The sequence below is a fragment of the Sminthopsis crassicaudata genome, chromosome 1 (assembly GCF_048593235.1).
Source record: "Sminthopsis crassicaudata isolate SCR6 chromosome 1, ASM4859323v1, whole genome shotgun sequence".
NCBI classification, from domain to species: domain Eukaryota; kingdom Metazoa; phylum Chordata; class Mammalia; order Dasyuromorphia; family Dasyuridae; genus Sminthopsis; species Sminthopsis crassicaudata.
This window is the reverse complement of record NC_133617.1, coordinates 221,665,439-221,689,775: the sequence shown is the minus strand read 5'-3', so window position 1 is coordinate 221,689,775 and position 24,337 is coordinate 221,665,439. Positions and strand designations below refer to the sequence as shown.

Below are 24,337 nucleotides of genomic sequence, written 5' to 3'. Positions count from 1 at the left end.
TCTTTTCTTTCTTTTTTTTTAGGTAGGTGGTAGTGATGGTGGTTGGTGTGTATCTGTGAGAGAGAAACTTAGCATTTATTTTTAAAGCATAAAAAGGGGACTGAAGTGCCCTGCTTTTTCCCTTTCTCCCCCTTTGTATGTCTCCTTCCAAACACCCTGACTGGTCTTTTATGTACACAGTTGCTCAACAGACACCAAGAATGTTTTTTGTTCCAGGGGTCTGAGGCTAAATATTAGTTCAGTTAGGGTGAGAAACGTGGTCTTTGCAACGTCCATTTCCATTGCAATAAATCTATTTGTGCACACATGAGGGACACAGGGAGAGCGGATTCTGTTTGAGCCCAAGTCCTCAGACATAGCTTTATAATACTTAGGGTTGTTTATGGCACTGCTGAGAAATGCTGGGTTGGGGTAGCCCGGGTTGACTCTGGCTGGGCCTTTTGAAACAGTTTTCAAGTTAGTTAAAAGGGAAGGACAATTGAAGGGAAGATATTTTCTTAATTTTTCTTGTTGGTTTGGAGAAGTAGAAATGCAGTTTTGGCACTTAAATAACATACCCAAGGTCTTCCATTACATCAGCCCCAGAAGCCCATTTTCTGCTCCCTTCCCCCCACCCCTTAGAAAGATGACCTCATTGGACTAGGGACAGCACTGTCCCTTGTTATTTTCATTGTCCTCAGCTGATTCTTAGTTTCTGCCTGGTCTGCACTCCTTAACTGAACTCAGCTCACCCGGATCTTTTTAGGTCTGGGGTTACCCTTATTGTCTCCTGGGGGCCACTCTCCTCTGTAAAGGTTCTTCTTGCCTTTGACCCTTTCCCAACTGTAACCTCTGCCATGTGGCTAAAACTCAGAAATTAGAACCAACTGCTATGATCCAAGTGGATTATACACCAGATCAAATCTTAGTCAATCCCCTCCCCTCCCCATAATAGTTCCAACTAGCAAAAAGTCTGAGACAAACCAGTTAGTTAGTCCATTAGGCTAGTTCCCTGGTGTAATGAAGAGCTTCACTGTATTTAATCAGCAGGCATTGTAGCGCTGAAACTATACAGCAAAGGGTGTGACATTGGCTGCATTAAAATAAAACAATTCTGAAACGAACAATCAGGAGAAATTTGTGTCTCTTCAGACAGAGTCATAACTAGGAATTCTTGTGCATGTGATGGGGGTGAGGGTGTGGAGAAGGGAGAGAGACTGCTGCAGCAATCCAGAAGACAAGGATTTAATCTTCTGGGTAAGAGAGAAACCTTCCAGAAATGTAAGGTAGGTCTGAGGACATGGGCACTGTGGTAATGGGACCCAGGCAGTGGCTTGATTGGGGATGTACTGGTAGAGGACTATGAGATGAGGCAGAGAGAGAGTATTTTCCCCATTGGGGAATTGTAGACGCCACTATTATTCCCTGGCATTTCCTGGGCCAAAGCACTTATAGCAATGTAGTATGCACAAATAACAATCATTTTTCAGGCTGCAGACCATCTCCACCATTTTCTTAGTGAGGACTTCCTCCCTGGTTGGTGGTGTGAGGAGCTAAGTGAGGTGACCCTTGTTTAAAGGCTTTGAACTTTCTGAATGATGAATAACCAGTCAGCATGAAGAATGATCCCAGGATAAGATCCATTCCCTATATCATCATTGGATGATGCTCTCTTCTATCACTTAAAACAAAGAATATATATATATCTATATGTATATATAATCTATATATATCTATATCTATCTATCTATCTATCTATCTATCTATCTATCTATATGAATATATAAAATATGAAATGTAGCCCCCAATTTTTCCCCATGGATATACCACTTGAGAGAGGGGTATGTGCAATGCAGTCTTGATAAAGGGACAATTTGTTCGCTATTCCTGACAGTCACACTCTGAGCCTCCAGGAAGGGTATCTTGCAATCAGCACAGATGAGTGTTTCATCTCGAATGCTGTGGGCTGCAGGAATTCTAACAGTATTTCTTTCCAGCATCCAAAACCATATCTGGGCCTCAGCAGACTCCTTTCAGGGCACTGCTGGCGGCAATCTGTACATAGAGGCCAGAAGTAGAAGCACCAAAAAGTTGAATCCATTCCATGGCTAAGGAAATGCTTCTGAGAAACCTGCTTTCCTCCATTGGACTTTGCTCAGTAAGTCTGTTTGCCTGAGTGTGACCTACAAGCTTAAGGTATTAATTCCTTTTTTTCCCCCCTCTTTCAGATGAATATCTGATATGAAATTAGTAAGAGAAAAATGATGTGCTACATAAACCACCAGTTCCTTCCCAGTGGGAGGATGTAAAAACTGAAGGAAGAGATAAGGTTACATCCCTTGGGCATCAGTCGCTTGGTGGTTCGGAGCGCATGCCTTTGATAATCAGCATCAGTATCTCTTTCATGTCACTGAACACAAATAGGAAGGCATCAAAGAGACTAATTCAGAAGAGAAATTGTTAAACAGGCCCGACTGGGTTGAGCAACGCTGAAATGAGGAACTCTGAAAGGGCAGGATTAGAAGGGAGGTCAGCACTCTTGGGCAAAGCAAGGGAATAAATTAATAGGCCCTCTATGTGGCTTCTGAAGCCTTGGTGGCTGTCACAGTATACCCCATAGGTCTCTTGCTTTCTCTCCCTCCATATGCTTTTATGTTGATCAGAGATGAGCAGGACTTCTTGGTGGCAAGAAGCTTATTGGCCTGTACTTTTGGATTGTTATACAATTTGAGTTACACAGGCCCTCTGATTCTTTAATCCTGACTTTTTCTTAATGTTAATCTACTAGTAGATACTTGTCCTTTTTCTGAGACACTCGGGCGTCCAAGGAAAACACACGAAAGAACAAGGCTTTGTTCTTTTGCCATCAGGAGTCTGGCTTGGGGTGTGCTGCAAATACGGAATTACTTTATAATGATTCACGGTTTTCTTTGCTATAGGCTTCCAAGGGGCAAATAACTTTGCTGAGGCTCAATTTTATATACTTATGATATAATTTCTTTCTTGTATAATATTAGTAAAACGTGTATCCCTGAAACCCCAAACAAACAAAAAAGTGAATTCTTTTACATTGACAACATAATAATAATAATAATAATTATTATTTTTTGCCAACTAACATTTTCTTGGTTGTTTTCAAAACCAAGTATGTGAATGAAGTATGGAAGGATGAAAAGTTTCCATATTAGATGAAAAAAACCACATAAGATAAAAGATATCTTCAAGGTAAAAAGAACTTTGGGATCTATTACTGTCTACTTGAAAGATCTTGTCCAGTTGATTAAAGTCTCTGGCCCTCAGTTTCCTCATCTGTAAAATAAAAGGACCAGTTTAGTTCTGATCTAAAACTAATTAGATCAACTAAACTAGTTATTTGTTAGCTCTAAATCCTAAAATCTTTTACATAATTTAGTTTTATATGGACATAAACAATGAAAGGGACTAATCCATGAGTATGCCTTATTTACTGTCAATTTGTTCTAACTGGCTACAAGGTCGGACTTTGCTCGGTGACCTCCTATTTTGAATTTTTCTTTTTTTTGATTATTCTGGTTCCTTCTGTCAAATAGTTTCAATGCTCACAGCATTTATTCACAGTATTAAACACTAATTAAGCACCCACTATGAATAGAGCATTGTACCAGGCAGTGGAGGTGGATATAAATATAGAAAAAACATGGTCCCTGCCCTCAGTGTAGTAGAGGGAGAAGATAGGAACAATGAAAGTTACGCTTACACACTTTAGAGATGCAAAACAAACCACTATGTGAGGACCAAGCCAGAAAGTCATTAACCCACAAGATGGTTAGGATTCATAGGATATCATGATTCAGACTTTATTTTTATTTTTTTCAATTACATGCAAACAAAAATTTTTAATATTTGAGTTTCAGAAGTTTTGAGCTCTACATTCTCTCCCTCCTTCTATCCCTTTTCTCCCTCCCCCCCACCTTGAGAAGAAAAAGTCATTTGATAAAGTTTATACATGTGCAGTCACACAAAACATTTCCATATTGGCCATGTTGAAAAAGAAAATGCAGACCAAAAAACCTCAAGAATGATAAAGACATTTAAAAAACAATGTTTTGATCTACATTCAGATTCTTTCTCTGGGGGTAGATAGCATTTTTTATCCTCAATACTTTGAAATTATCTTGCACGTGGAGTTAGACTTTAAAGGAATAGAAATTCTACATGAAAGAGAGTTAAAGAGGATATTCTAGCCTAGGAAATAATTTGAGTGAAAACAAGGAAGTAGGCCAGTATGGTGTATGTTCAAAGGAAAGAGAATATTATTACATTTAAATAAAATATGAACTATGATGCCCAACTAAGAAGCTATGCTACATGAAGGACCTGGTGAAAATTCCAGGCAGAGATATTGGCAAGAGTGTGGAAGATGATGATTTTTTTGGAATTCACTAGGAAAAGAATTGATGCTTATAATTGACCTGTTTTTCAGAACACCAAATACATATTATGGATATTGAGCAGGCGTTAATAAAAAAAGTTAACTTTTATTCACATAGAGGGACTATTTTCTTTTGCTAGCGTGGAGGTCAGGAGCTTAGGAATTTGAAATCTGCTTCCGGTATTTCTTTGTATAACATGGGACTAATAACCTGGGCCAGCATCAGTGAGAGGTCAACCAATTCCCTGAGGAAGGACTGAATGAAGATGACCTTCAACTCAAAGGAAGAAGGATAGACAATCTATGGCCTGGTAGTATAACAGGGAAAGGAGAAAAATTGGGAGAGAGAAAAGGTAAAAACAAGGATTCACAGATCTGAATTTCAATGTCCTGAAAAACTGAGAACTGTTTTCACATTCAAGGCATAGTTTTCCTAGCATGTAGAGCTGGAAGGGACCTTCAAAATGACCAAATCCAACCCTTGCATTTTATAGCTAAGGAAAATGAAGTCTAGAATAGTCACCCAGGTAAGGAATAATAAATCCAAAATGGAAACCTATGTTCTTTGATTTCCAAGTCAGTGCTAAGTCATTGCCAATACCACATTGCCATAAATGAACTTTTAACTCTGTGATCTTGCTCTATCAATAATCATTTTCTCCATGGTAAGACTCATCTATTAGCAGCCACACTCTGGTATATGGCAGGCAAGGAAGAGGGCCTATGTGCCCACCAGTGATTCCATAAGTTAAATTTATCTTATGTCTGTGATGTACGAAGTGGTAATGAGCCAGATTCAATCTCTTGTAAATAGATCAATCAAATGTAAAGTATTTATTGAGTGTGTACTTGGCATTGTTATGAGCAATGGAATGATAGAAAACAGAAATGGATTTCACTATCTCAAATATCCATTATTTAATAAGAATAGCTAGGCTTTATATAAGTGCTTTAAGGTTTGCAAAATGCTTTACATATGTAACCTAAGCCCCAGAGTCTATTGGTATGGGATTCTGTTTTTATTGATGGAAATTAATACTCTAAACCTTCGAGAAGGGCAGGGGACAGTTGGCATGGGGAGAGAGATCTAAGTCTTCTGGCTAGTTGGACAAATCTCGTCCCACTTTAAGTTGCTGATGGAAGAAAAACACTTTGGAAAAAAGCCAACATGAGAGAAGCTATTAGTCTCCAACATATTCCTATCTCTAGCTTGCTACAGTAGACACTGGGGGATTTCTCCCTTTGGGTGAGATCTGGGACACTTTGGACTGATTTACTTCACTCCCAATGGGAGTGCTCATTCCCTCTGCATTGTCTTCATGCATACTTTCTCTGATTTCTGTTTTGCTATAAACTTGGATAAGTGAATTTCTTTGCTATTTGTTATGTGTACTCTTTGTAAAATTGGTATTTTGTGGGAAAGGGTTCAAATTATGGAAGCTGCCCCATGAAGACATAGTGATCATATCTTGAATCTCTCAATCAAATTCCTTAGACCAATAATATTTGAAGCCTGGGACTCCATCTTTGAAGAGAGTAGAATTGCCAATTTCCAGCCCCAATCTCTTCCTTTCCTAACTGGCAAGAATCAGCCTCCATGGGAGAAGGTTGGTAGGATGTAGATATATCGATTGAGGCCTTATATTATATGTGGGGGACACACTTGCTACACATATTTAACTCATTTGGTCCTCACAACAGTCCTGTACTATGTCCCATGCTGGGTACTTCTGTGTCTCCCCTTTTCAACTTTTTTTTTTTTTTTTAATGTATGTGTCTCTGTTATCTTTTTCCACTAGAATATGTATTCTTTGATGATGGATGTCCTTTCTATTTGTACTTGTTTTCTCATTAGCATTTCTCTTTAGTCAATAAACAGTTAATAAGTGCTCTGACTCTGTAAGAAAGGTATTATTATTATCCCTATTTTACAGATGAGGAAAATGAGGCAAACAGAGTTTAAGTAACTTCTCCAGTGTCTCATAACTAGAAAAAATCTGAGGACTTTGCCAAATTAACTAATCAGGGACATCTTCAGGTAGAAAGAGAAAGCACTTATTTAGTCCCTGCAGGGAGAGGTCCAGCACACCCAGGAGGCATCCCAGCTCCCAAATGTGCTTGACCTGACAAGCTGGAAATAGTAAAATTGTTAAATAGCAAGACCCAAGTCTTTTCACTGGATAGACTAAAAAGGAAGAAACCTTTACAGTGGTAACAATCCCCTTGGGGAAGGTGACTTTTTCCTTTCTTTGATGATTGTGAATTTGGTGCCTTGTTTCAAGGGTCTCTCCCAAAGATTCTTAGGGGGATGGGCTGCTTACCTTTCCCGGCATAATTATAATAGACTAAAGTTCCCCTTGGGTAATGTTCAAATTCCCTCTATCAATCAGTCCCCACTTCAAGCACCATGAGCCACTTATTCATCTGAATTCATTGCAATAGTAACCAAGTGATCCAAGCCAAAGATTTTTAGTTCTTTGTTGAATGAATGGGTACTCAGCTGTATGACTAGATATTCTCTATACATTCGTTGGCTACACATAGCTAATTCACATAATTGTTGAAAGGAAACTTCCTCCCCCAAAACTAACTTTCCAGAGTCATATTTTCTTGCCCTTCCTGGTACATTTCTCCAACCAAATCCTACAGCACCCTTTCGATGTAACAGGATCTGGGCTTGGTAAAGTCAGGCCAAGTGTTGATACAGTCCTATTATCCCTAATTTACATGTCTCCTAGTACTTCTTCAGCTGTCCTTTGTCATTCTCACTTGCCTAATCACCACAGGCCCCAGTCTCCCTTTCTACCCTTTGCCCCAGGAAAGGGGAGAAGAATGTAGTTAGCAACCAGATGTTTAATGACAAATCTCTGGAGTGGCTGACCTGGGTGGTGACTTCCTTTGTCTCCACATCAAAAACATACATACTTTTGCTTAGGCGAGAGGAAATTTGAGGAACTAGCATGGGCAAACTGTGGGACAATACCTGGGATTACACCCAGTTCTCAGAATTTCTGGGGATCGCTGGCTGGCCCAGAGCTCAGACCATGCAGCAGGCACGCAGGCCCAAGTCCCATCAGAGGTCATCCCTCTGACTCCAGTTTTACATTGTGCCTTTCAGGTCTATACTTTAGCTTACAGGCCAGAGAAGAGGTTTACTTCTATTAAGACCATTGGATCCTCCCTTTATCCTAGCTAATGATCAGTACAAATCTAACAAAGTGCTTAAGAGGCTCAGACATACCGAGAAGGAGGATTTCTGCAAAAAGATGCACATGATTAACTGACAATCTCTAGTTGTTTTATTTATTTTTTCCTGCCTGGAAATTTCTGCCTTTTCTCAGTTTTCTGATCTTCTTCTCTCTCTCTATCTCTCCTCCTCCCCATTCACATCCCTATGCAGAAGCAGCATGATTTAGTGGATGGACTACTATATTATTACAGCTTCCAGGAAGACTTGGTTTTAAGGTCTATCTCTAACATCTATTTGCTGTGTGACTCTTAATTCATTGAATCTAGGGTCAACTCTCTGAGATGGGAGCTCCCAATATCAGTGAAATGGAAGGCCCAATCTCCATCCAGTCAATACACATTCATTAAGTATCTCCTATATATCTGACACTATGCTAAGAGCTGACAATACAAAAAAGGTAAAAGACATTCCTGTCCCCTATCTTATTCTACTCATCTTCCTGTAAGATTAAATTAACTCTGAAACTCACACATTTCCCCACTCCTTGTCCTTTGGGTCCTTTGGTTCTTCGGATGGAAAGTCCCTCCTAGATCCTCTGTTTAAGGAGAGGACCTAAGCTAGACACTTCATCATTTTTCACCTAGCTGCAGGATCTCCATCATGCCCTAAGCCATGATACCTGCCCTTCCCTAACCCCATCCCCTTTTCAACTTTTTATGTATTGTTTTCCCCCAACACATTTTGAATTCCTTGATGGCAGGAATTGCCTTTTACCTTTCTTTGTATTCCCCAGTACTTAGCACAGTGCCTGCCACATAGTAGGCACTTTAATATTTATTGATTGTTTATACCATCCACTAAAAAAATACAAAAAAAGAGAGAAAAAAAACTGAATAAGAAGAATGAGATTCTGCCCAACGAAAACCTTGAAAATACAGAAATGACTAATAGAGGCTTGTGAGATTCAGTAAATGCCATAAAAGAATAATAGGCTCATAAACACTTAAGATTGGACCTTAGAAGTTATAGAGTTTAATTTTTGCCAAAGACAAGAATCATCTGAACAACATTCACAGCAAGTTACCACCCACCATCTTTGATTACTTCCAATGATGAAGAATTCACTGTCTTCCAAATCAGTCTATTCCATTTTGGCACATTTGATAGAAGAATGACTACAGAGTCAAGAAGACTTTGGTTCAAATCTCCAATATAGACTGTGTTAACCTAGACAAGTCATTTATCAAAGACCATATTTTGCTGAGAAGATGCCAATCTGAATTGATAGAGGGAGCTTCTTTACCAGGAGGTTCCCTATACCAGTGAAATCAGAAGTCCCGTCTATTTCTATCCCTATCTCTATCTAATCACTGAGAAGTTCTTAATCATGTTGAACTCAAGCTCAAAATCTATATAATTAAATTCTCTAGAGACCCATGGAATAAATAATGAAGCCAGAAAAAACCCTGTTAAAGGTCTGATTTCAGTATATTCTGAAAGATGAATGGAATCACTGATTAGCTATTCCCTCTGAAATTTCATTCAGGGTAGTTAGCCTTCTCATTCAACTTACAGACATGTGGTGGGAGGCCTCCCAATTCTTCTAGCCTCTCTATACAGAAATAGTTTAGCAAAAAATACAGAGAGAGAGTAGCAAAAAAGGCTGTCTTTGTGTTCTAATCCAGCCTCTCACACTTCTTAGTTGAGTGATCACATACAAGCCATTTTCACTTCTTTGACCTTGAATTTCTTATCTGTAAAAAGGGGGATGATTATACCTTACAGGATGAGTACATTGGATGAAATACATAGATATCTATAAATATTACCCATTATGGTTATTCCTATAACAGCTTTCAGATATTTGCATTTTTTAAATGGCTGGCTCTTATCACTCTCCATGAACAATCTATTCTCTAGGCTAACTTCAGACTTTTGGAGTAAAGGCATTTTAAGATGGAATGAAGGTCAAGCATCCTAGTATAGAGGGACGACCCTACCTTAGGAATTAGAGAACTGAAGTTATAATCTTATCCCCTACTCACCTTGGAGCTAGAGCTAGAATTAGGAAGACCTGAATCCAAATCCCAGACAATTGCTATGTAACCTCTGTCTGTCTTGGTTTCTTCATCTTTAAAATCGGGATAATAATAGCATCTACTTCACAGGTATGTTCTGAATATAAGATAAAATAATATTTGTAAAGTACTTTGCAAATCTTACAAAACTTTAGGAATGCTGCTGCTGCAGCAACAAGAACTACTATCACCACCACCATCACAACCACTACTACTAGTACAACTACTACTACTAGTACTACTACTGCTACTACCACTTTGCCTCAGTTTTCTCATCTGTAAAATGAGGGGGTTAGACAAGATGGCTTTTGATTTCCTATCTAGTGTTAAATTTATTATCTTAAGATCAACTAAATACACTATATTTCCTTTTTCTAAGAGGATCACATGTGTATGTGATTGAACATACTCTGGAGATTCATGCTTATAGATGACTATCTTATTTAATTTCCCAAAGATTTTAGCAACAATTTAAGAAAACCAATTCCTTGCAAGCCTCAAGAAAATATCACCTACATGTGATTACCTAAAATGAAAAACTCTGCCAGAAAGCCAGGTGTCTCTTTCTATGTATATTAGTACCAAGCTTCCAGATGTTTTGAAAGTTCTGGATTTTGATCATTTTTGTCTATTTTTATGCAGATACCTGGTTTTTTACAGATGTAGTTGGGATCATCCCTAGCCTTTTTCCCATCTGTTGCCCATGAACCAGATTTTTTTCCTATCTCAGTGGAATGGACAAGATGGGTGTCCATCTGTACAGAGGATGGGGGATCTGCGTCATGCAATAAGAATGTTAACACTCCCCAGATTGAGGCGGCTTGTGTCCTTCATTCCATTTCTTTTATTAATGCCTCTGTTTTACTTAATTTTTTTAAAGAAAAGTTGAAAAAAATTTAGTCTCTTTTCCACTAACTTATAGGAAAATTGAGCTAGCATTTTAGGTCATTTTGCTCCCTCCTGGGACAAGCTCTTAATGTTCTCACCACAAGATGGACCAGATGAAAGGGATTTGTCCATCTCCTCTAAAGACAGAGCAAGAAAGGCCAAAAGCATAGCAACCAGCAACACAAAGAGAAAGGGATGCTTTTGATCTTCTTCATCCCCCTCTGGCTTATATGGTGGTGGTGTGGTCTATTTTCAACACATCTCTTGGAAACTTGATTTAATCCAGTGAATCATGTTTCCTAAGGAAAGCTGACCGAAGGGGGGCTGTGGCTGCTGCCTTTTCTCCCCTTGCTCTTCCCTTTCTATTTTGCCCAGTTTTACCAAATCACTTAAAAATGCTCCTAGAAAAACTCCATCTACTTTTTGTACCACTGCAGGCCTGGCTCCCAAGAAGCAAATCTCTCTCAGTTAACTGATAGAGATTTTTCTAGCAGTCCTTGAAAACTTCAAGCTTGGCAGACAAGTCTGAAGGCTGGCACATGGACGATTGCTTGTAAAAGCAGTTGAGGGGAGTATGGAGAAAGTATTCAACAGGCATTTAGAAAGTCTGGATCCCCAGCTGTGATAGGCTTCCTCACTGGTTTAAACTGTCTCAGTTGGGAATATATAACCCTTCTCCCTCAATACTTCCTCTCTTATCACCTTCCACTATTCCTACTTTACTCCCCTAATGCATTGCAGATGCTTAGAAAATTTTCCCTTCCCTGAGCCTAAAGCTACATTAAGACTTTGGGGATGTTCTGTGTATGAAATTATTGTCTCTCTCATTAGAATATAAACTCTTTGATGATAATGATTCTTTCATTTATTGTACATTTGTCCCCAGCATTTAACATAGTTCCTGGAACAAAATATATGTTTAACAAATATTTTTAGTTAGTTCACTTTAGTCTATTAGATTAATTATTTGCCAACTAGAAGGATACTAAGGGAATGGGATACTGAGAACTATGGCATTTTCATATGGATTAGAAAAAGGTTCAAGGCAGAGATTCTTAATTTGGTATCCATGACCTTATTTAAAAAAATATTTTGATAACTGTGTTTTAATGGACATGATTTTCTTTGTAGTCCTGTTAAAAACATGCTAAAAAGTGGGTCATAGTTTTTATTAGAATACCAATGGGATCTATGACACAAATGAACTATGGAGAGCCCCTGGTCTAGTGATATGGTGACATTTCATGAAAGGACAGTGTCAGGATGCCAAATTTGATGGCCCTGCACAGTGAGGGTTTTATACTTCAAAGATTTATGATGTTGTTGTAAATATTCCTTTCTCAATGCATATGATAACCCCTCAATCACTTGGAAGATGATTTTTCTGAAGTGTTATAGCTGAAAAGTTCATCAGCCAGCTGCCAACCTGGTGATGATCCTCAATCTATTACCAAATCCATTTTTAAAGCCCTTTTAATTTGCTAAGAACTACCATAATCTATTTCATTGGTATAGCTTTAAAAACCTAGTATTGCCTCTCAATCATGATGGAGATGTTGAAGGAGGATATCATTTGAAATCAGTGGCTTCATAAATAACAAATAATAACATTATCTCTGAGCCTTAGAGAGAGATCAGTGTCACAATCCCAGTATTCAAAAGAGAATAACTAAATGATGGCAGTGAGACAGAGGTGGTGTATAGTACCCTGGACTTGGAGTCAGAAAATCTTTTTGAAATTCTCCCTTGTGTACTTATTAGCTGTGTGATCATAGTCAAGTGACCTAAAATTTCAGAGCCTCAAAAAAGTGTTTTTTCCCTCTTGAAATAACTTATAGTGATCATACCACTTAAAGACAGAAAATGAGATATTTTCAAAATTATGGTTAAAGAAGAATTCTTAAACAATAGACAAGATTATCTTAGACAATTCTGATTATACAAAACTTAAAAGCTTCTGAACAAATAAAATTAATGAAAAATTAGAAAATATTAGAATATGAAAAAGTATACATAAAATATTACCCAGGTTTCATAACCAAAATATATATGGAAGTGACATAAATATATTTCATGGGATTGTTTTTAAAAAAAATCTTTTTAAAGGATTGTATAAGTTATTACACAGCTAAAATCACAAATTTCAGGATTAGAAAAGACTCTAGAAACCATCCAGTCCAATCTGTATTTGAACAAGAATCCCCTCTACATTATCCCCAATTATCCTCAAAGATTTTAAGTGAAGAAGGAATCCACTACCTCCCAAGATAGTCTAATTCAATTTACGATAGTTCTGTTAGGAATCTTTTCTTAGTTTTGTTTCTATAGTACTGAACTTACTCTCTCAGTCTTTCCTTTACTAGCAGCTTGGATACCACAGTGTTGACTACTTCTCTCTTGAGGCATCAAGGAGTAACCCTGAAGTATTATAACTTTTAATACTATTGCTCATGAGTCCCTATCCAATGTGCATCTTTAATATTGGCTAATTCACTGATATAAATTTTCTTTTACAAAGAGAACTTTATTGAGAAAGTATAACAAGGAGAAATTTACAAAAATATCCTCCAATTGGGAATGCAATTTTAAAATGTACATCTTTGGTCTCTTGTGAGAGTGAGTGACCACTTAAAGCACAAAGGAAGTTAAGGACATATATAGAGAACATGAAGGTAAAGTCTCATGACTACTGGCACTAGGAATTGTGCCTACTTAAAACCTACTTACCACACTAGCTATGTGACCTTAAATGAGACAAGTTAAGCCTCAATTTCTTTATGTATGAAAATCAGGGATTTGTGCTCTATGTCTTCTAAGGCCTGTTTCCTCAGGCTTTGATTTAAATGGAAAATTGTGATCAGAATTCAAAATAGCTTTGCAAAGGTTGTAAGAAAGCTCTATATGGTCCTTTAAAATTAGTGATAGAATTCTCTAGCACTTCTAATATAGTTTTTAAATGGCTACCAAAACCCTAATGCATTGTTGCTGGAGTTGTGAGATGATCCAACCATTCTGGAGAGAAATTTGGAACCATGTTCAAAGGGCTATAAAATTGTGCATACCTTTTGATTTAACAGTGCCACCATTACTGAGTCTGTATCACAAAGAAATCATAAAAGAAGGGAAAGGACTCACATATGTAAAAGTGTAGCAGCTTTTTTTTGTGGTGACAAAGAAATGGAAAATGAATAGATGTTCATCAATTGGGAAATGATTGAATAAGTTATGATATATGAAAGTAATGGAATATCTTTTTTTATAAAAAATGATGAGTAGGCTGATTTTAGAAAGGCCTAGAAATATTTATATGAACTGATGCAGAATGAAACAAGCAGAACCAGGAAAATATTGTACATAGCAATAGGAAGATTTTTCCATGACCAACAATGACAGATTTGGTTCTTCTAAGTGGCTCATTGAACCAAGGCAATCCCAATAAACTTTAGATAGGAAATGTCATCTGCATCCAGAGAGAGAGAGAGCTATGGAGACTGAATGTAAATCCATACATGCTATATTCACTCTTTTCCTCTTTTTCTTCTATTTTTCTCTCATAATTTTTTCCTTGGTCTGACTTTTCTCTCCCAAAATGATTCTTAAGTAAATATGTAAAAAATGACTTTGTTTATAAAACAAAAAATGTTTTACATATAACTGGGGAAAATGAAAATTAAAAATAAATTTAAAAGGGGTGATTTATGTTACATTAAACCTTGACAGTTCACATTTCAAAGGTTTTTCTGTCTTCCCACAGAAGTTCTAAGCATAGTCATTTGAAGATTTGACATCCCAAATATGTACTCTCTCTTATTTTACAATCTACAGAGCATCTTTCCAAATATTGGACTATTTATGTTAAAGAACATAGTTATATTTATCCAAATATGTAAGATTGGAGAGAAGAACATTTCCAGAATGAAAATTCAATCCTCATTTTTGTAAAGTAAAGAAACAAAACTGGGATCTTCTTTGGCATTTTTCTGGGAGACATCCTGAAGAAACATGATATGTGATGTTGTGGTTCCTTTATGTTTTGCAATACACGCAGAGAAAGAACATGACTACTCATGGTTGCCAAATAAAAACGTTTGGTGTAGCCTTTCAATTGGGTGGTCCTGGTGGTTTGTAATATAGCAAATGTAGCAATTGGGCAATTGCTTAAGTGGGGGAAATTCTAGGGCTGCTTTTAAATCAGAATATTTCTTGTATTCAGTGCATTGCACATAGCCAGTACTTAATGAAGATTTATGAATGAATGAATTCATTTAGGGCATAAAACACTGTTTTTGTCTTGTGCCATCAGTTAAGGACTAAGCTGTGTACCTGTAATTTGCTTCATTACGTGTATTATTCACCCTGGAATGCCTGATGCTGAACTAACAAAAAATTTGAATCGTAATGGAGCTGGCTGATTGTGTGATTTATTCATCACAATGTGAACAAAAGACACTGAATGTTTTAAGTTTTGGATTGTAGTTTAATTGTCTGCTACCTCACCAGATGTCTTCTTGTAGAAGCTGATCACAAGTCAAGAGATGTTAGTGAAAGAAATTCCTTTCTTTAACTAAGGATTAGTTTACATCAGAAGTATCAAACTCAAAGACAGATTGGAATGACTTTATGTGGGCTATATAGTGACTTAGAAATCACATCTTAATATTATCTTGCTTTGTTCTATTTAGTCATTTTTTCAGTTGTATCCAACTTTTTGTGAGGTTAAAAAGATGTCTACTATAAGTGGGTTCTCCCTCTCTCCCTCTCTTCCTCTCTCCCTCTTTTCCTCTCTTCCTCTTCCTTCCCTTCCTTCCTTCCCTTCCTTCCTTCCCTTCCTTCCTTCCCTTCCTTCCTTCCCTTCCTTTCCTTCTTTCCCTTCCTCCCTTCCTTCCTTCCTTCCTTTTTCTTTCTTTGAATTCTCAGTGCTCAGCCTGCCATGGCTATATTATTCTCCTATAAGCCACCATCTCCTATTAGAATGTAAGCTCTTTGAGGGCATGAGACTCTCTTTTTATGTGCATATCCTCAGTACTTATAGTAGTATCTGGCACATAATTAAACATTTAATAGATTCTTGCTGATTGGTTGATCAACAGTTACACTTGTTTTGCCTGCCTCATAGGTTTATAGTGAAGAAAACACTTTGTAAATAATAAAATGATATAGAAATATGTGCTCATCATCATCATCATCATCATCAAAACTGCTGGTTCCCTTGGAGACAGGGGAAACTCCAGGTGAGTAACCTGAGGGGCAGTAAGAATAGCAACAGGAAGGGCCAAAGATGCTTTTAAAGAGTATCAAAAATCCAAAATATGGAATAAAAGGTGGTTGGGAAAATAATTGAAAAGCCACAGATGGGGACTATCATCAGTCCCCTTTTACCTAAGTCAAGACATCTGGTCACTTTATTTTAGCAGGACAAAGGATCTTTTTCTTACTCTGCTTTCAAAAGCTAGAAATTCATGTCTTTAATCTTTTCCAGAAGAAAAGAGATTACTCATTACATCTGCATCTTATCACATAACTGAATGTCATAAAGATGCTATTATCACTTCTTTCTTCTCATTAACAGGCTCTGAGTGATTTCATTCAATGCCAATAGCAGCATTCTGAAAATAAGAGCCCTAGTATCAACGTCCCATCCAAAAGAACACAGATTCCTAAGTACCACAGAGTAATCCATATGGATTTTTGCAAGAATCTTCATAATAAAATGGCAAGAACAACTCTTTTAAACCCTGCACTGCATCCTTTTTTGATGGGAGGCTTACCAAGATGATGTCCTTTTGTACCTGGGACTAAAGCCAGAAGATGGTTAAATAAACTCTTCCTAATACATTTTGATATATTGGAAAGTAGGCTAGATTTGACTGTAGGAAACCAGAGTTTGAATCTTAGCTCTAATGTTCACCATCTTTTTGGCCAAGTCATCATGGGCAAGTTACATAAACTTTCGATAGAAAATAAAATGGGAGCAGAGTCAATACTATCCATTCTCCAAGCATTATTGGTGGCCCAATGGTGGCTGGTAGTAGGTAGCAGATGAATGCTACTTTTACTACTTTATACTATTCCTCCCACTCTCCTCACCAGCGTTTCTTTCTTTTTTCCTCCTTACTTGATTACTTAAAGCCTCCAATGAGGAGATGGAAATTTTGTTTGTTCAAATCTTTTGTATACACACTCTCCCCTAACTCTATTAAAAGATCTTTCATCACCACTAAGTAAATGACTGGAAATAGAGGACTATTGGGGCATGTTCTGAACAGAGAGGGGAAGTATTCCTCCCTCAAAGCATACATTTTCAGAAGCTTTCACATGGATTGACAACTGCTAGAATATATTCATATCCAAAAGACTAGGTCCTCATTTTCAAGTCCCTCCCCTATCTTTCATTAAGCATATCAAGGAATTTCTTCAAATGGCCCTAAAAGGTAAGTAATATAAATAGAATTATCATTCTCCTTTTTACAGATAGGAAACAGATACTTAGAGAAGTCAAACTCATGAAGTTAGAAAGTGACAGAGGCAAAAATGAGAAATCCAGCTCCAAGCCTAGAATTTTTTTCTAATTCTAAGGAATTTTCAAATTCTAAGTGAGATGGAGTAATAGTTTATTTCATTTTATTCCATTTACTTATTTATTCAATTTATATATCCATTAGTTCATTCATTTACCTATCTATTTTTAATTTTTTCTATTTTAGGGTTACCTCTTTCTATTGTGATGATCCAATTTCTTACCAAGCTCTTGATGCCATCCTGACACTCAGAGCACCTGAGGATGCCGTGCTTTCACTTTTTACTCCATATGTCCAAATTAACAGATAAAGATAGAAGACTGGACTACTAAAAATTCCTTACATCTTACTAGTGGATGAAAGAGAACTCAGTTCATGGCAGCTGCTAGATTCCCATTTTCATTAATTATGTGATTTTAATTATATTCACTAGCTAACTGCTAAGTTCAGTGGTTTCTGAACTGTTGAAGAATTTTAAATGCTATCAGTTACCAATAAATTTCTGCTTTATGGGTAAAGTCCAATGGCCCTCTTATAGTAGTTACAGTACTGCTTGATTCTCTCCTTAAATTGTGATCATAATAGAGGTAAAAATAGTGGAACTTTTCTGACAAAGTTCATTATACTAACTTTGCTTCTATTTTCTTCTATACCAATATCAAGGAGAAACAGGGTTTACACAGGGTGTCCCAAAAGTCTTAATGTAGTTTAAAAATCTTAAAACTATATATCAAGTAGTTTTAAGATTCTGTAAAGAACATATCTTCTAACACAGAGAACAAAAACCCTGTTCCTCCATTAAAGAAAAAAAAATGCAGACCTGTGATAAGCACTTGCTTTGCTCTTATAAGCCTAGGGCAGGGTGGGAAACCTCCAACTCTGGGACTCTAGAGGGCCCGAGAAATCATTTGCTTAATCAACTGCAGGTGTTGATGAGCTCAAAACACAGTAGAACAACTTCACACTGCTTGAGTTCTAAGTTGATAATTTTGTATGAATGATAAATGATGTAATAAATATCCAAATGGTTCTTGGCAGAAAAAAAAATCTCCTTCTCTGGTTTAGAGAGTTGCTTCCATATCAGTGCCAAATTCCATTTCATACCATGCTATATAAACTCACCCTAAAAATGCATATATTGGAAATACACTACTGCACTAGGAACCTAAGATGAAATCAACTTCACTTGCCAGGACCTAGAGGTAAGAGAATGGAAATGCAAGTTTCATATAAAAAACATAAAATGAATCGGCTTACTAGACTGACCAAATTTTTTTTTTTTGGAAGAACACATCACGCAAATATCAAAGTGTGGGATATAATAACTATATTAAAAGATCACATTTATATAATACTTTATAGAAAACACTTCTCTTATAGTATTCCTGGAAGAGAGCCTCAAGTCCTGCCTCAGACAATACTAGATTTGTGTCTTTAGACAAATCATTTAATCACTAAACCTTGGTTTACCCATCCTCAAAATGGGGGGATAGTAAAAACACCTGTATTACTGGCTTGTTGTGAAGTTCAAATGAGATAATATTTGTAAAGTGTTATTTTTCCACTAATTGTCCTTTAGGTCACTTGTAATTTTGAGAAATTAGAGAGTATAGTGTTCCATAATTTTTATTCCTATGTTATCCAAAGAAGAATATTGATATCATAAAAAGAATCTTTTTTTAATGGATAAATTTGGGATCCTTGAATATGTTGCATAAATTCCTAAATGTAATCTAGTGATCTCTCTCTTTACTATTTAATTCTGGACCTAACTCATTTCCCCTTCTCAATGTACACCCAAAATATATGTATTGGTGAATTGGCTCATTGATCTATTCATTTAGTTAATCATATTCTAGATGAAAGGAAATCTTCATCTACTTGGTTTTTCCACTGTGGATTGTTTGGTTGAATTCTCTTGATTGCATTTAGGTTTTTTCAGGAGGCTCTGTAGGGAAAATTCCCTTGCTCAATGCAATCAACATGTCATCTGCAAAGAGGAGCTTTGGGACTCACCATCTATAGGAAATCTGGAGAGCTCATAGAATTAATTCATTTATCTTCTCATTCCTTGAAACAGGACTTGGCGAAGATTAATCTTGTTTGATGTCATACTTGATATTGATGGTCAGTGGATCATTTAACAGAGTTCTCTGTTGTTGTATCTGGTCATCAGTTTTGAATATTTTCAACATATAATGAGAAAAGTATTATTGAAAGAAAGTGTTTAGGGTTGTTTTTTTCTCTACTAAATTAAATGCTTTTTTAAAAATAGTAAAAATTATCACTGTAAAATCTTTGTTTTATTTGGTTTATTTTTTGTTTTTTTGTTTAAAATGAAATATGCAAAAGTGAAGTAAATATAAGATCTTGCAGTATTTATTGTTTGTTTATATTTATTGTTTGTTTACTCTAGATTAAAAAAAAGCATCTGCAGTATATTGAGAGCAAAAAACTGCTTGCTGCTTTCTTAGATTTTCATTAATATGTGGATAGATGATTCTTATAAGAATATTGTATCAATAATTATATCAATAATTGACATTATTGAATATTAATAATTATTCATATCTTTGATCACCATTTTCCCCCCAATGGCAATATACTTTGTAATTGTTTCCCCTTTGCCTCAATCTGTTAGTATCTTCTCTTCTTTTTAGATATCTTGAGAATAGATCCCTTAATGCCCTCAAGATAGAGTTGCCTCCAACATAGACTTCCTCTGTGTGAACTTGGTTTAAACCAGCTGCTTTTCCTGTCTTTGTTTTCTTTAGGGACTTTGCGATTTCCTTATACAATGCTTTCAGGATGGTGATGTTGTAGTCCAAATATGGTGGTTCCATTGTCATTGATTGAAGGTCATCAATGATGAAGAAAATAGTTTATTATAGAAATGTTGACAGATCTTTTCTATTTGTGTGTGCATATGTGTGTCTCCTCTTTGTAGTTTCATTTTTAAATGCTCTTGGGATGATCTGGCAGAATTAAGTCTACTATCCAGCTTCCTGCAAACTTGTTTTTCACCTTCCCACCCCAACTACACCATTTCTTACTTTTTTTAAAAGATAAAATCCTGTGAAAATTTTATACTGCCTAGCCTCAAGGACTTTTGTCTTAACGCGGAAAGTTAACACATAAATTAATCTAGAGTTATATCATACCACATCTGAATGCTATGGAGAAGTTCAGTTTCTAGGTCTGAAAAGATAAGGCAAAAGCTTACTTATCAGAATTGGACAAGGGATAAGACTAGTAATCAGCTCTTTTTACCAGCTTCTAAAAGATGATTTTTAAAATTTCAGCTCACATGAACAATTAGATTTCAGTAATAGACAAAAGCTACAATTAGGTCTTGATTTATTGTTTTATCCTTTGCTTACACTTAAGAAAATGATGAAGAAAATAATGAAGACTAAACCTAAAAATTGTCATGCATATATTTTATTCTTTCAGAAATGATCAACAACCATTGATCAGCATAAGTCTGATTGTGGTTCGAGACCCAAAATTCTTCAAGTCTAGTGGAAGAGAGAGGTGAACATGAAGGCTGAAAAATAATCAGCATGATTTGGAGATGGCTAGGAAATAGTTTATATTCTAAACCTATATAAATTTTAACACATTCTGTTATACTTGAAGGTGGCTATTCATTCAAAATGAGGGCTATTTGTATTTATCTTATTGAGCCATATATATATATATATGTATATATATGTACATATATTTCAAAATATAAAAAATATCATGTACCTTTATTATATTTCATATACATACATATATATATACACACACACAATAAGTTAGAGTATTTGCTATGTAAAAAACTCAATATATTCCCTTCTTTGCTGGCACAAGTTAAAGTTGTGCTCAAGGAGACTGATCTGAGAGTACTGTCATGAATTTTTAGGAGGAAAAAGGAAAAGAAATACAGCGAGTAGAGACCTCAGAGAAGAGAGTATATCTTTATGGAGAGAGTAAAACCACTTTCTAATGAATAGACCATATTTTTTTCTGTTATCCTTAGGATGTGAACAGAAGAATTGAGAGAGAAAACAGGTCACGAGATGGCACAGTGTTGGATTCTTGATGTGGAATCAGAAATAATCTGAGTTTTAAGCCTATTTCAGACATTTATTAGCTATGTGACCCTGTGACTTTCAGTATTAGTTTCTTCTTTGTAAATGGGGTATTTTATATTAGCATTTACCTTAGAGGGTTGTTGTAAGAAGTAAATGAAATAACTGATATAAAGTGCTTTGAAACATTGAAAAATTGAAACATTCTTTTAAAGTTAGTTTTTCTTATTAAAATAGCTAGATAGTTGGTTAGGAAATTTGAGTCATAGCTCTTAGTCTTAAGAAGGAAATAAACATTCAAGTCTACTATGTGCTGTGACATGTGCTAATCATTTTACTCTTTATTTCATTGATTCTCATAACAACCATGAGAGGTGGTGCTGTTATTATTATTATTTTATGAGATGGAGAAAACTGAGTTAGACAGAGGTTAAGTGACTTATACAGCTAACAAGTGTTAGTGGCTGGATTTGAATGCAAGGTCTTCCTGGCCTAGAGTTCTATTCATTTACATTTCAAACTGCCAGCTTTGGTCCCATTTCCTAGTGCAGATCAAGCCTCCTCCACCCTGAAAGGAGTTGAAGCAGCCTGCAGCTGCTAGAATCTAGTTCCTGGTTCTCTGCACCTCCATGTCAGAACTGACTAGGATAAATTCCAACGTCTCCCAGCCAGTGCTCTTGAACCAAACCTCTTTAACTTGCATCATGTGTTACGGGTGATCCCTTTAGGAACTGGCATTGCCAGGGAATGTGGAGGTTTCCCATGTTCTGAATGCCAGGGAATCAAACAATACTTTTAGCCTTCCAGGGATTCCATCTGTTTCCTAGGAGTTCTTCTGAGTTCTACACAGAGAGCTCATGATCCATATTATATATTGACCCAATAAAACCTGATGAAGTTTTTACTTGTGAATGAAGCCTCTGGATGAATAATTCAAGATCATAAAATAGAACACAGACATCAGGTTTGGAAGGAAGAACAAAACTGAGGTTGCTCTCTGTGATTGTTCCGAAAACCAAATTATAAACTGGGAAATGTTGCCGGTTTAGTCATCTCATTTGCTGCAGGAAACAGAGTGGAACCAGTTTACAGGGAAAATGTGTCTTCCAGAGCAAACATCCAAAGTCAGTTTGAAGATTAAAAGTGATAACTTTCAGCTGTTCAGTCAGTGGCCAAAGTTTCTATTTATTTCCTTTTATTGAAAACTGATACTCCCCCTTTTCAGTGGAATTTAAATACACAAAAATCAGAATGAGAAAGGACATGTATATTCAGACTAATGAGCCCCAAAGCCAGGCCTGGGATTCTGCTTGCATGGATCCTGTCTATCTTGTTAGTTCTTCACAACCAGGGCAAGTCTGAGATGGCCGGACCAGGAGGGCTGAAGGAAGGGGATTACCAGAAAAGTTTAGGAAGAAAAAAGTTATTTCTTTGAAGACTCCCCACCTTCTTGGCCTTGTCATTGAGGCTCCAGTGGAGAATAAATCAAATTAAACCAGCTGGGTTTTAACATTAAAGCAAGAGGAGGATGCAGAGGACAGATTTTGCCATCCTTCCTGGAAAATAGCCTTGAGTTGTGGTTTGCAATAAGAGTTTTTCTTTAAAGATTAGCTGTATTCTCTGAAACCACATCAGATGGAAAATAGAGAAACCACAGAAATTCTAGGCTCACAACTGTGCTGGAAGATGGTACAATGAAGTGAACTAATAGGATCTTTGAAAACAGTTGGTGCTTTTCCCAAAGAAGTGGCAAGTATCACAGCACCTGGGGGAGATGGAAACTCCCTCTTATTCAAAGTTAAGAGAGTGACAGAGATGGTAAGGCAACTGGAGGTGATGCTAAATGGGGGTTGATTGAAGGAATTGGGGATGGGTGGTTTAGAGGAGAAGTCTTAGGAAGGACAGGATTTCTAGTGTTCTAGTATTTGCCATTTGAAAGAAGAATTGGACTTCTTTTTTGAGCCCTGAGGGAAGAAAAAAAGATCAATGGGTAGAACTTCTAAGAGGAAGATTTCATGTTGATATATAAGGAAAAACCACTTAACAATTAGCACTGTCACAAAGTCAAATGGATTTCCTGGGAAAAGAATGACCTCTTCATCACTGGAAGCCTTCAAAAGAAGGTCAGATGACCGTTTGTCAGAGATGTTTCATTGGGCATTAAAATACTGTTCAATTAGGGGCAAATGATTCTTTCAAGATCTCCACTTTATGCGTTAGAAATCAATGCAATACTGGGAGCCACTTTTATTCAGCTGTTTTTCAGTTGTGTCCAATTCTTCATGCCCCCATTTTACAGATGAGGGAACTGAGGCAATTTAGTGACTTGCTCAGGGTTACACAGATAGTAAGTGTCTGAGGCTAGATTTGAAATCACAAAGATGAGTCTTCCTTATTTCAGACCTGGCTTTACTCACTAAGCCACCTAGCTACCCTGGGAGCCATCTAAAGAAACCAAATAAGAATTCCTTATGAACTCAAGAAAGCAGAATATTTCTGAAAATCTCCATAGCCATCTAGAAAGATCTTAGAGCCTCTTTTGATGGAGTCATCTAGTTTAAATCTAGATTCCCTCTACCACTTATGATAAGAATTATACAGGGTTTATAGTACCTTATGACAACTCACTTTCAAATATCCTAATATAAAATGGACAGGTTTTACTTTATTCCATTGATTTACTCAGTTTTGGGTCTTCTAGCAAGTTTTGTGGATGCTACCAAGTTTTATAAAGGAATCTCCTTCTTTTACCCTATCTCTAAGGTCAACAAGTCATGGAGCCACAAAATATATGTTTTTTCAGAGCTGTTTTATTTAATATATAGAGATGTTCAGTAAATTGTTTATGTTATATCACAATATAACTTAGATACCTAGGACACTCAACTGCTCTGTGCCCTGTAGATATAGTGGAGGATGACAGCCTAGGCATTATCTGGGGATCTTTATGGGTGCACACAAAGAAACACCTTACTATAATCTTGATTAATCAGATAAAGTTTTCTCCTATGGGTAGCAATGAGGTCTTAGGACAATATTTGGACATTCAGTTGCTATAATCTCCATAGAGAAGGAGTTCTTAACTTTTTTGTATCATGGATCCCTTTGGCAGTCTGGTGAAATCTATCAACTCTCAGAATAATGTTCTTAATATATTGAATTACTTGATGTCCAGGGGAGAGGTTAGGGGAAAGGGA

At 36.6% G+C, this 24,337-nt stretch overlaps 1 long non-coding RNA gene across 1 annotated transcript; it reads left to right on the top strand.

The window, feature by feature from the left end:
* Positions 1-1,165: 1,165 nt before the first annotated feature.
* LOC141553652 (uncharacterized) lies at positions 1,166-19,359 on the top strand. The gene is made up of 5 exons (XR_012485575.1): positions 1,166-1,265; positions 1,977-2,137; positions 15,663-15,777; positions 16,116-16,977; positions 17,251-19,359. It is a non-coding gene; the product is annotated as an uncharacterized LOC141553652 (long non-coding RNA).
* The last annotated feature ends 4,978 nt before the right edge of the window (positions 19,360-24,337 follow it).